The sequence below is a fragment of the Lissotriton vulgaris genome, chromosome 3_1, assembly GCF_964263255.1.
Source record: "Lissotriton vulgaris chromosome 3_1, aLisVul1.2, whole genome shotgun sequence".
NCBI classification, from domain to species: Eukaryota; Metazoa; Chordata; class Amphibia; order Caudata; family Salamandridae; genus Lissotriton; species Lissotriton vulgaris.
Window position 1 is genome coordinate 417,384,914 of NC_141689.1, and position 11,010 is coordinate 417,395,923.

An 11,010-nucleotide genomic window follows, 5' to 3' on the forward strand; every position below is an offset into this window, starting at 1 on the left:
AGGTAGCGTGATTTTTTAAAAATCTTTGTATTTGGTTTTTAGTGAGGACGCGGTGGGTCCATGGGGCTTAGTGGGGCTACGCCCCTACGCCTCAATGGACGCACCGCGCCTACCTCACCATCTCACCACTCACAATACAAAATCTTTGTATTTGGTTTTTAGTGAGGACGCGGTGGGTCCATGGGGCTTAGTGGGGCTACGCCCCTACGCCTCAATGGACGCACCGCGCCTACCTCACCTGCAATGTTGGAAGCCCAGAGTGAATTTAGCCTTTCATCATTTCAATGTTATGGTAAATGAAGTATCAGATCATTTCATACAATTGTTTTAATATGTCTTGGTATCATTCCTGACAGTGCGAATTCATGGTATATCGGCAAACATTAATTCCTTCATTCATTCACACAGGAAAGAACTCTCAAATATTGTTAACTGTCATTGATTTTTTTGTGTGTCCTCTTATCTAGCAGACCCAAGACAGCACACGCAAGACATCACATATATTTGATTTATTTGTATTTCTTTATTACTGTGGCGGGGACATGTCGTCAATAAATTATGTTCATAACCACAGTTACGTAGTAGAAAAGAGGTTACCAGTGAGAATGGGAACATACCCAACATATACATACACTCACTACACATTGTTTTAAGAGGGATGTAAGAGGTGTGTGCGCGTGGGAGGAGGGGAGTCTAATCGGTGAGCAGTTTAAGGCGCATAGCTAGCAACTTTCCACAACATGAACGGCTATGTTACTAAGCAATATAATACAGGTGAAATAGAATTCCGAGCTCGACAAAGTTATAAATAGACTCTTAGTGGACAAAGACAAACCAACCTCAGCGGACACCTTGCTACTTTTGTTTTTCTGAGTTTTTACAAAGCGCAAACTTTGCCCGAAGGTATCAGAGCGCTTTACATGAGCACCACATGCGTTACAGGTTCATATTTGTTAGGCACGGGGAGATTAAGGGGCATATCATCAAGCCTCGGAGATAAAATTATCGCTGCCTTAGCGTCCGTTTTTGGACGGAAAGCGGCGATCATTTTATCGCCTAATCAGCAATGTCACGCTATCTCGGGAATCCTTGCATGATCGCCCTTTCCTCCAACGCCCATCTTTGCATCTCTAATGAGATGCAAAGTGGGCGTTCCAGCCCTGACATAACTGGAGAAATGTCGCTAAGCGACATTTCTTCAATTATCAAGGGGCACGCTAACCTGCAGAGCGACAAGCAAAGTAGCGATAACCTCTATTATCGCTACTTTCCTTACGCCTGCTTCAAAAACTGACTTATCCATGATATCCTATGTAAGGTGGATATCATGGCTAAGTATGCCTTGCCCTATCAGCAAGCTTTCGCCAAACCTTGTGCGATTATTGCTGTATTTCCAGCGATAATTGGCAGCTTGTGCTCTGAATTTTATCGCTTTGGATATAAGCGTTGCTGATAGCACGCTATCTGTGCGATAAAATTCAGAGTTGCCCGGCGATAATTATCCTTGCGCTAAGAGCGCAGAGAGATAATTATCGCATGGCCTTGATAATATGCCCCTTAGTGATTTGCTTAGAATTAAAGGATGTTGAGCGTCAGGGTCGGCTCTAGGACGGTGCGATCGGTGCCACCGCACCGGGGGCTCACTTAGGGTGGGGGCGCCTTGTTTATTGTTTAAAAAGCACCTGATGCCACGTTCCTTGTCCCAGAAATGTTCAAGTATCAATAAACATGTCACAATAACTCCGGTGATTAATGTTCTTAAGTTCAAGTTCAAGTTCAAGTTCATAAATTTGTATAGCGCACTACTCACCCAGAGGGTCTCAAGGCGCTGGAGAGAGGGTGGGAGCATTACTTATTGAATAGCCAGGTTTTTAGCTGCTTTCTGAAAAAGAGGTGGTTCTGTGTAAGGCGGAGGTGAGTGGGGAGAGAATTCCAGGTTTTGGCCGCTAAGTAGGAGACGGATCTTCCTCCCATGGTGGATCTATTGATGCGCGGAATTGTGGCGAGGGCTTAAATGGATGAACGTAGTTGGCGGGTGGGTGTGTAAAAGGACAGTCGTTTGTTGAGGCATTCGGGTCCAAGGTGGTAGAGGGCCTTGTGTGCGTGGGTGAGGAGACGGAACGTAATTCTCTTGTTGACGGGAAGCCAGTGGAGCTCTTTCAGGTGACCGGAAATGTGAGCTTGACGGGGGATGTCCAGTATGATTCTGGCTGAGGCGTTTTGGAATCGTTGGAGTTTTTTCTGTAGTTTGGCTGTGGTTCCGGCGTAAAGGGTGTTTCCATAATCTAGTCGGCTAGTGACTAGTGCGTGGGTGACTGTCTTTCTTGTTTCGGTGGGGATCCAGCTGAAGATTTTTTTAAGCATGCGTAGGATGTTGAAGCATGATGATGAGACGGCGTTGACTTGCCTGGTCATCGAGAGGGAGGAGTCAAGGATGAAGCCCAGGTTACGTGCGTGATCTGTAGGTATGGGTGCTGTGCCCAGAGCCGGTGGCCACCATGAGTCGTCCCATGCAGATGGGGAAGATCCTAAGATGAGGACTTCCATTTTGTCCGAGTTCAGTTTCAAGCGGCTGTTCTTCATCCATTCGGCTACTTCTTTCATTCCTTCGTGTAGATTGGTTTTGGCTGTGTTAGGGTATTTGGTGAGGGAGAGGATTAGCTGGGTGTCGTCTGCGTAGGAGATGATGTTGAGGTTGTGTTTTCGCGCGATGGGTGCGAGGGGACTCATGTACACGTTGAAGAGGGTGGGACTGAGTGATGATCCCTGTGGTACGCCGCAGATGACTTCGGTGGCCTCTGATTTGAATGGGGGGAGGCAGACTCTCTGGGTTCTTCCGGCGGGGAACGAGACGATCCAGTCCAACGCTTTTCCTTGTATTCCGACGTTGCTGAGGCGTTGTATGAGGGTGTTATGACAGACTGTGTCGAAAGCGGCGGAGAGGTCAAGTAGGATGAGGGCAACTGTTTCTCCTTTGTCCAGTAGCATTCTGATGTCGTCTGTAGCAGCGATAAGGGCGGTTTCTGTGCTGTGTTTGGCTCGGAAGCCGGATTGTGAGGGGTCGAGTGAATTGTTGGATTCAAGGAAGGCGGCGAGCTGACTATTGACGGCTTTCTCAATGACTTTGGCCGGGAAGGGGAGGAGTGAGATGGGGCGGTAGTTCTTAAGTTCAGAGGGGTCCGCTGTGGGTTTCTTCAGAAGGGCGCTGAGTTCGGCATGTTTCCAGCTATCTGGGAAGGTAGCAGAGTTGAAGGAGCAGTTGATGACATCGCGGAGATGGGGTGCGATGATGGAGTCTGCTTTGTTGAAGATGTGGTGGGGACATGGGTCGGTTGGTGAGCCTGAGTGGATGGAGTTCATCAGGCGGATGGTGTCTTCAGTAGTGATTGGGGTCCAGGCGCAAAGGTTGTGAGAGTGCTGTTTTGGTTCGAAGGTGGGTGAAGTGGATTGTTCATCGGAGAGGTTTTCAAAGCTGTTATGAATGTCGGCGATTTTGTTGTGGGTGAATGAGGCTAGGGAGTCGCAGAGGTCTTGGGAGGGAGTGATGTCGTTGGTGCCGGCCGTGGGGTTGGTAAATTCTTTGACGATGTTGAATAATTCCTTGCTGTTGTGGGCTGTTGTGGGCGTTGTTGTCGAGTCGGTCCGTGAATGCTGATTTCTTTGTGGATCGGATCAATTGGTGGTGTTTGCGGGTTGCGTCCTTGAAGGTGGTCAGGTTGTTGGTGGTTGGGTTTTTTCTCCAGGTTTTCTCAAGGGTACGACATCATTTCTTGGATTTCTTGAGGTCATTGTTGAACCAGGGGGCCTTTTTGCTACCTTGTTTGATCTGATGGTTTTTCAAGGGTGCTAATTCGTCAGCGCTGTGGGTGATCCATTTTGTGAGTTTGGTGGCAGCTTGGTTTGGGTCCGATGATATGGCGGGGGGTTATGGTTAAGCGATGTGAAGAGTTGGTCGGTGGTGATTTTGTTCCAGTTTCTTCAAGGAATAGGTTGTGGTGGGATGTGGGTCGTGTTTTTTTTGTAGCTGAAGTGAACGCAGCTGTGGTCCGTCCAATGGAGAGCTGTGGTGTGATCGAAGGAGATGTGTTTGCTGGTGGTGAAGATAGGGTCGAGCGTGTGTCTGGCTAAGTGGGTGGGAGTGTCAACAAGTTGTTTGAGTCCGCTATTGGCCAGGTTGTCCAGAAGGGTGGTGGTGTTGCTGTCGTTATTCTTTTCCAGGTGGAAGTTGAGGTCTCCCAGTAGAATGTAGTTCTCGGAGGTGAGGGCATGTGGGCTGATGAAGTCAGTGATGTCTTCGTTGAATTGTGTGCGGGTTCCTGGTGGTCTGTAGATGAGGGTGCCTCTAAGTGTGGTCCTGGGGTCGGTGTGGATCTGGAAGTGCAGGTGTTCGGCGGTCGCGAGGTTATCGTCAGAGCTGGTCGTGATTCGGATGGTGTTCTTATGGGCGATGGCGATGCCTCCTCCTGTTTGGTTGGAGCGGTCCTTTTGGATGATCTTGTAAGCGTCCGGGATGGCTATGGCGATGTCGGGCGCAGATGAGGCGTTCATCCAAGTTTCTGTAAGGAAGGCGACATCCGGCGATGTCGTGTCGAGTAGGTCCCAGAGTTCAGTGGCGTGTTTGTGGACCGAGCGGTTGTTTAGCAGGATGCACTTCAGGTGGTTAGAGTTGGAGTTGTGTTTGGAGGAGGAGGATTTGGTGTGGGTCCTGATGCAGGCGAACTTGCAGGAGAGGTAGACGAATGGTCCGTGGGTGCGTCCTGGGGTAGCTACGGAGCATTGTGGGGTGCGTCCGGGGTTAAGGGCAAGGAGAGTGGCGGCGTCATACGTTAAGCGAGTGGATTGGGTATTGCAAGGACCAGGGGGTCTGGCGCTGGGCGCGGTCCAGGCGCGGACGGGCATACCTTTGGCGCACCTTCGGCGCGCATGGGGCGCGACCGGTGTGCCTGAACGCTGCACGCAAAGGCATTTGACATAAGTGGATAGTGGAGGGGGAGGGGCGAGGGAGGGTCAGCTGGGAGGTGGGAGCGGGGTGGAGGGGCGGGCTGGAAGGCACAACAACAACAAGATGGCAGCAATAATGAAAGGGAACCTGACGAGGTTGGGGTGGGTAGAGGCGCAGGCACAATCAGGCACAGGTACAACAGAGGAACACAATGCGAGCCTGTAAAAGCGCTACGCTGGTACACAAGCGCTGCAATATGCAAACACAATAGCGTTACGCTCTGATAAGGCGATGCGGCAATTACAAATGGTCAGGACGGAGCGCTGTACAAATTAAAGCACCAGTCAATGCTACAAATGAAGCGCTACGATACCAGCACCAGTCCAGTCAAAGTTGTGAAGTAAGCTCTACGATATCAGCAGGAGCCAGAGAGCGAGGGGAGCGAGGGGAGCGACCGCTACTGACGGAGTCAGGACGGTCACAACGCTGTAGTCAATGAGATCGACCTAACCTTTCCTGTGGGAGGGAGGGTCAGCTGGGAGGCAGGAGCGGGGTGGAGGGGCGGGCAGGAAGGCACAACAACAACAAGATGGCAGCAATAACGAAAGGGAACCTGACGAGGTTGGGGTGGGTAGAGGCGCAGGCACAATCAGGCACAGGTACAACAGAGGAACACAATGCGAGCCTGTAAAAGCGCTACGCTGGTACACAAGCGCTGCAATATGCAAACACAATAGCGTTACGCTCTGATAAGGCGATGCAGCAATTACAGATGGTCAGGACGGAGCGCTGTACAAATTAAAGCACCAGTCAATGCTACAAATGAAGCGCTACGATACCAGCACCAGTCCAGTCAAAGTTCTGAATTAAGCGCTACGATATCAGCAGGAGCCCGGGAGCGAGGGGAGCGAGGGGAGCGACCGCTACTGACGGAGTCAGGACGGTCACAACGCTGTGGTCAATGAGATCGACCTAACCTTTCCTGTGGGAGGGAGGGTCAGCTGGGAGGCGGGAGCTGGGTGGAGGGACGGGCTGGAAGGCACAACAACACCAAGATGGCAGCAATAACGAAAGGGAACCTGATGAGGTTGGGGTGGGTAGAGGCGCAGGCACAATCAGGCACAGGTACAACAAAGGAACACAATGCGAGCCTGTAAAAGCGCTACGCTGGTACACAAGCGCTGCAATATGCAAACACGATAGCGTTACGCTCTGATAAGGCGATGCGGCAATTACAGATGGTCAGGACGGAGCGCTGTACAAATTAAAGCACCAGTCAATGCTACAAATGAAGCGCTACGATACCAGCACCAGTCCAGTCAAAGTTGTGAGTTAAGCGCTACGATATCAGCAGGAGCCAGGGAGCGAGGGGAGCGAGGGGAGCGACCGCTACTGACAGAGTAGTAGAGAGACCGGAGCTTTGTCTGATAGTGGATGTTTTGACTCATCATAGTGTTGTGCAGAGAGTTAACGTGCCTGCTGCAAAGAACATGCCCCATTCAGATCGCAAAGTGCATATACTATAGATAGGTCAATGGGTTATTGCTTTTGTCTGGGAGATGCTTTTGTTACTGGCAGTTTAAAAGTTAAAGTCCTAATATAGAACAGTGAATTATTAACTGTCATTAAAGAGCTGCATGCAGACTACAAGGTACATATTAGAGCATTCTGTTTTTCCCCATAGTCTTTCATTATCCAAATCTTGCAAAAAGGGTTCATTTGGGTAGGAATCAATTATTATTTTTAAAGGGAACCTGTAAGAATGGTGCTACGTCGAAAATTCTGAAATTGTGCTTTTTTCAGACCAATGGCTTCTAAACTATTCTGCCTACCAGTATGGATGACCTGTGATTCCTACACCTTGTAGTCTTCTGTAATATGTAACATTTCCTATACAGTGATTTGCACACGTACGATTGTCTCTGTGCCATGTGTGTGTGATTTAAAGTGCCTGACACATTACACTGGTATGAGTTCCACTTTAAAACTCTGAGAGACAGTGGTTATGGAGACTTGAGAGGGGGGGGGGGGCATTGTCAAATGGTGGTAGTGAGGGAATTCATGGTGAGGTGGTCATTGGGGAAGGGTGCCAACAAACATTTTCGCATAGGACACCACCAGTACTAAAGCTGACCCTGTTGAGCGTCATTGCCGGGACTCGAACTCTGTTCCCTAGATATGAGGTCGACCGCCATAGCCGTTAGGCCACATCCTCCCCCTCCTTATTTATCTCTAAATTTAAAACAATCCCATTATCCTGGGTGATAAGCAAGGACACCCTTGGCAAGGGACATTTAAAAGTAAAAAGGAACAAGGTTCTAATTCAGTTGGAATGAAATAGTATCTTAGTCCATGGGACATCAAAGGCAAACAACATCATTGTGTCGCCCCCATTCTTGGGTCAAAAAAGGAACATTCAGTGATGTTGTATTGCAGCTCCAGTGCATGAGAGGCAGGCAGGCACAATTTGGTTTTCTTCTGGCCTTAAAGGACAAAAATACAGGGTCCTATTGGCCTTGATGCTGTGTCTATTTTATTTTGACTTTTTCAGGTCACAGTCATGGCCTTTTACAGCACCGGCTCTACATATGCAGACATATACACACACGTAACACATCCCTACTACCACACAATACACCATACCTCATATTTTCTTTGAAACACAACCATGCCCACTCATAATATTCAAGCCCTGCAAGAGAATAGAGAACACAGACTGAATAACTTTATTGTATCCAAATTGTATTAAACGACAGGAGGCATTTTTATGCACATTTATTTTGCCCAACACTTAAATAAACACTACAACTCCCATAATCCTGCTCTCCGGGCAGGAATTTACTAACACAAACAAAGGACATCCCTACATAATAGCAATACAGTAGTCCATAAACTATTCCCTCTTTACTTGCTGCTAGAGAGAGATGCATTTACAAAACGATATTCACTACAATACATTTATGATTTACTGTAGAATTATGACTTCTTGTTTGGTGTTTAAACTAAAGTTTTCATTTAGTTAGGTCAATTTCACACAGGTGCCTGCTATCAAGGCTCTGCAAAAAAAAAAAAATTCTTTTGAGTCAATTTCACACTGGCCTGCTATTAAGGCTTGTGAGTACATTGTTACTTTTTTCAGCGCTGTGTGTATGGTTTGTTTACTTAATCCTGTATTGCTGTGCTGGATTAGGTAGGATGCCACTGATTGCAGGAGACTGGGCCGCTCAAATTAACTGGACTAGGAGGCTCTTGAATGCACTTTGGTCTAACGTTATCTCTTTGATTGGTAGTAGGTGCAAGTGTGAGTAGGGCTAAACTCTTATAATCTTATTGAGCTAATTACCCTCAGCCGTTAGGGGTCTGATGGTCTCCCGTGCACGTGCTCCTTCTACCCTATGGGAGGTTTGTGTCTACACTATGTTGTCTGCGGAGTTTCAGAGTAGGCGCTTCTCTTCTACTGTTAAGGACAACCATTCTTCTGAGAGGCATGATACAGAGACCTCTCCCTTCTCTACTTCGTCAACGAGGTGATCCATAGAGAGTGGAAGGGTTGAGGAAAGATTTCCATCCCCCACTTTATATCCAGATTTTAACCCCTTAATCAAGGCTATGCCAGATTCTATTTCTGTAAACTTGCTGATGGCAGTTTAGTGGGTCACCTTTCTCTGGCTGAAGAGCGCATCTTAAAAGAAGGCCTGCGGGCTGGCATTTAGGCTGCTTATTGCACCCAGTCTGTTATCACTGACTTTGAAGCATGGTACTCACAAACATTTTCCCAGTGGCTAAAAAGTGTGGTCTGTGGTGTGCCCGAAGACCGCATTGATGCCAGCAGGGTGGGAGTGGGGCTTTGGGGTGGTAAAGGCCTAAGGGTGGGCTTAGGGGAAACAACGCATCTACATGGCGTGGAGAGTGAGTCATTAAGTAACTCTCAGGGTTTAATTCCATACTGCCCTCTAAATTAAGCTCTGTGTCTCTAAGAGAGTCATAGATTTAACAATACTGCATTATGTTGTATCTGAATCACCATCCCTCTAGTACAACGTGGGGGTAAGCCTTTTCTACTTGCTACTGCTACCTTGGGAGAGTCAGGTGTAAAAAGGAAGTAACTTGATTATTGAATTGTAATGATATACTATTGCACACGATGAAACCAGAAAACATGGGATCAATCTCTGCTTCCCCGCTTGTTGAAATAGGGTGATCCTTAGTATTATTATGAGCAATTTGTAAAGCACATGCCTACCTAACAAGCATTTGCAATGCAATAGGTCTCGCATTAGGAAAGTTGGAGCTATTGGTATTGTAAATGACAATTTTTTTATTTATGTTTTGGTTTTGAAAATAGCGAAATTAATAGCTTTGTTATTTACAATGCCAATAGTTTTAACTTTCGCAAATGTGACACCTATAGCATTTGTAATGCAATATGTGTTGTATTTACGTGACTTAGATGTATTGATATTACAAATAACAATGGCTTTTTTTTTATTTAAATAATTAATACTTAAATAAAAGTTATTGTAATTTGTAATGGCAATAGCTTAAACTTTTGTAAATAACTGTTGTGAAGATTATGTTCAGTGTATTTTATTGTTATGAAAATCCAAGAACAGAAGTGAAATATTAACATCTTTTTGTGACATTTGTAATAAAGCTTGAAACATTGAGAGAACATATTTGAACCAGTTGTTGTTGAATGGTTGCACAGATTGATGCTGTTGTTGGCGCTGAGTGATGTTGTAGTGGCGACGAGTGATGCTGTGGCGTTCAGTGATGCTATGGTAGCGCATAGTGATGTTGTGGTGCCCGTGAGTGATGCTGTGGTGGTGCTGAGTGATGCTATAGATAGATAAAGATAGATAGAGTGAGGGCGATAGATAGAGTGAGGGCGATAGATAGAGTGAGGGCGATAGATAGAGGGAGGGCGATAGATAGAGGGAGGGCGATAGATAGAGTGATGGCGATAGATAGAGTGATGGCGATAGGATAGCCCCCATGCAGCCCTTGTTGCCCACAAGAATAGCAAAAGAGTTATGACAAGTGATGTGTGTCTAGGAAAGCCCACCTGAATCGCCCTCCTCCCTCATTTTACTTAGCCATAATTAGAGGTCAGTTTCTTTGTGGCTCCCATAGTGTGGACTTTGTATGACGCCTCTTTCAGTGAAGACATCACTATTCTTCCCCAAACATAGGGAGGCACCGAAAGACCTTTGCCTCTGAAAGACCAGTAAGACGGGAGCTGTCCAGGTCATAGGTTACTTACTAGTTACAGGTTGATGACCTATAGTTTATTTTGAGTCCACTGTGTAAGTTCTTATCCAATACAGATCCAAGGAAAGATGAAGTTACTAAAGAAGTGCTCTTACTATAGTATATAGAAAATTACAGCAAGCATGTTTCGCTCAGCAATCTATGCCTAGACATACATCATGGCCTTTATGTGCTTTTAAGTCTGAATGTAATGGTGCTGAAATGTCACGCTGGCGTGTGTTAGCAAACGGGAAAAAGCCCACCAGCATCAGATATGTGTAATGTATTGTATGCTGGCCTGAAAGCGAGGATGTACAGTTTTCTACAATGTATTGGGGAGGCCTAGCTGCTAGTAATTGAAGACTAGAGGATTGTTTTGGGTGATCAAGGTTGATGTTAATTGGTCTTGGATCAGGTCAGACAATAGTCACGCAGATTTGCCTGAATGGGTTTTAAAGTCCTTGACATTCAGAGGATAAAAAAAGTTTACTTTATGTTAAAGAGTAGCAGGGCGCACAAAGAGCCCGGCTGCCTGGGGCCACTTTGGGACGTGGAAGGGGGTGTCCGGGGGAGGGGGGCTTCGCTGGCATCATTTCCTGATTCTTGTTTCATGCCAATGGCATGGCTAGGTGGGTGTGTTCGGGGAGGGAGGCATTTAAAAGCCGGCCTCCGATCGGCTCACCTGGGGAGGGCAGCGCGCGAGTCTTGGAAAAGAAGGTTATTATTGCGCCTGCTGACAGCTGGAAGAGAGTGCTGCGGTGCAGATATCCAGGCGCCGCGCTCAGCTGCAGGGACAGTCCGGGTCCAGCAGTCCCCTG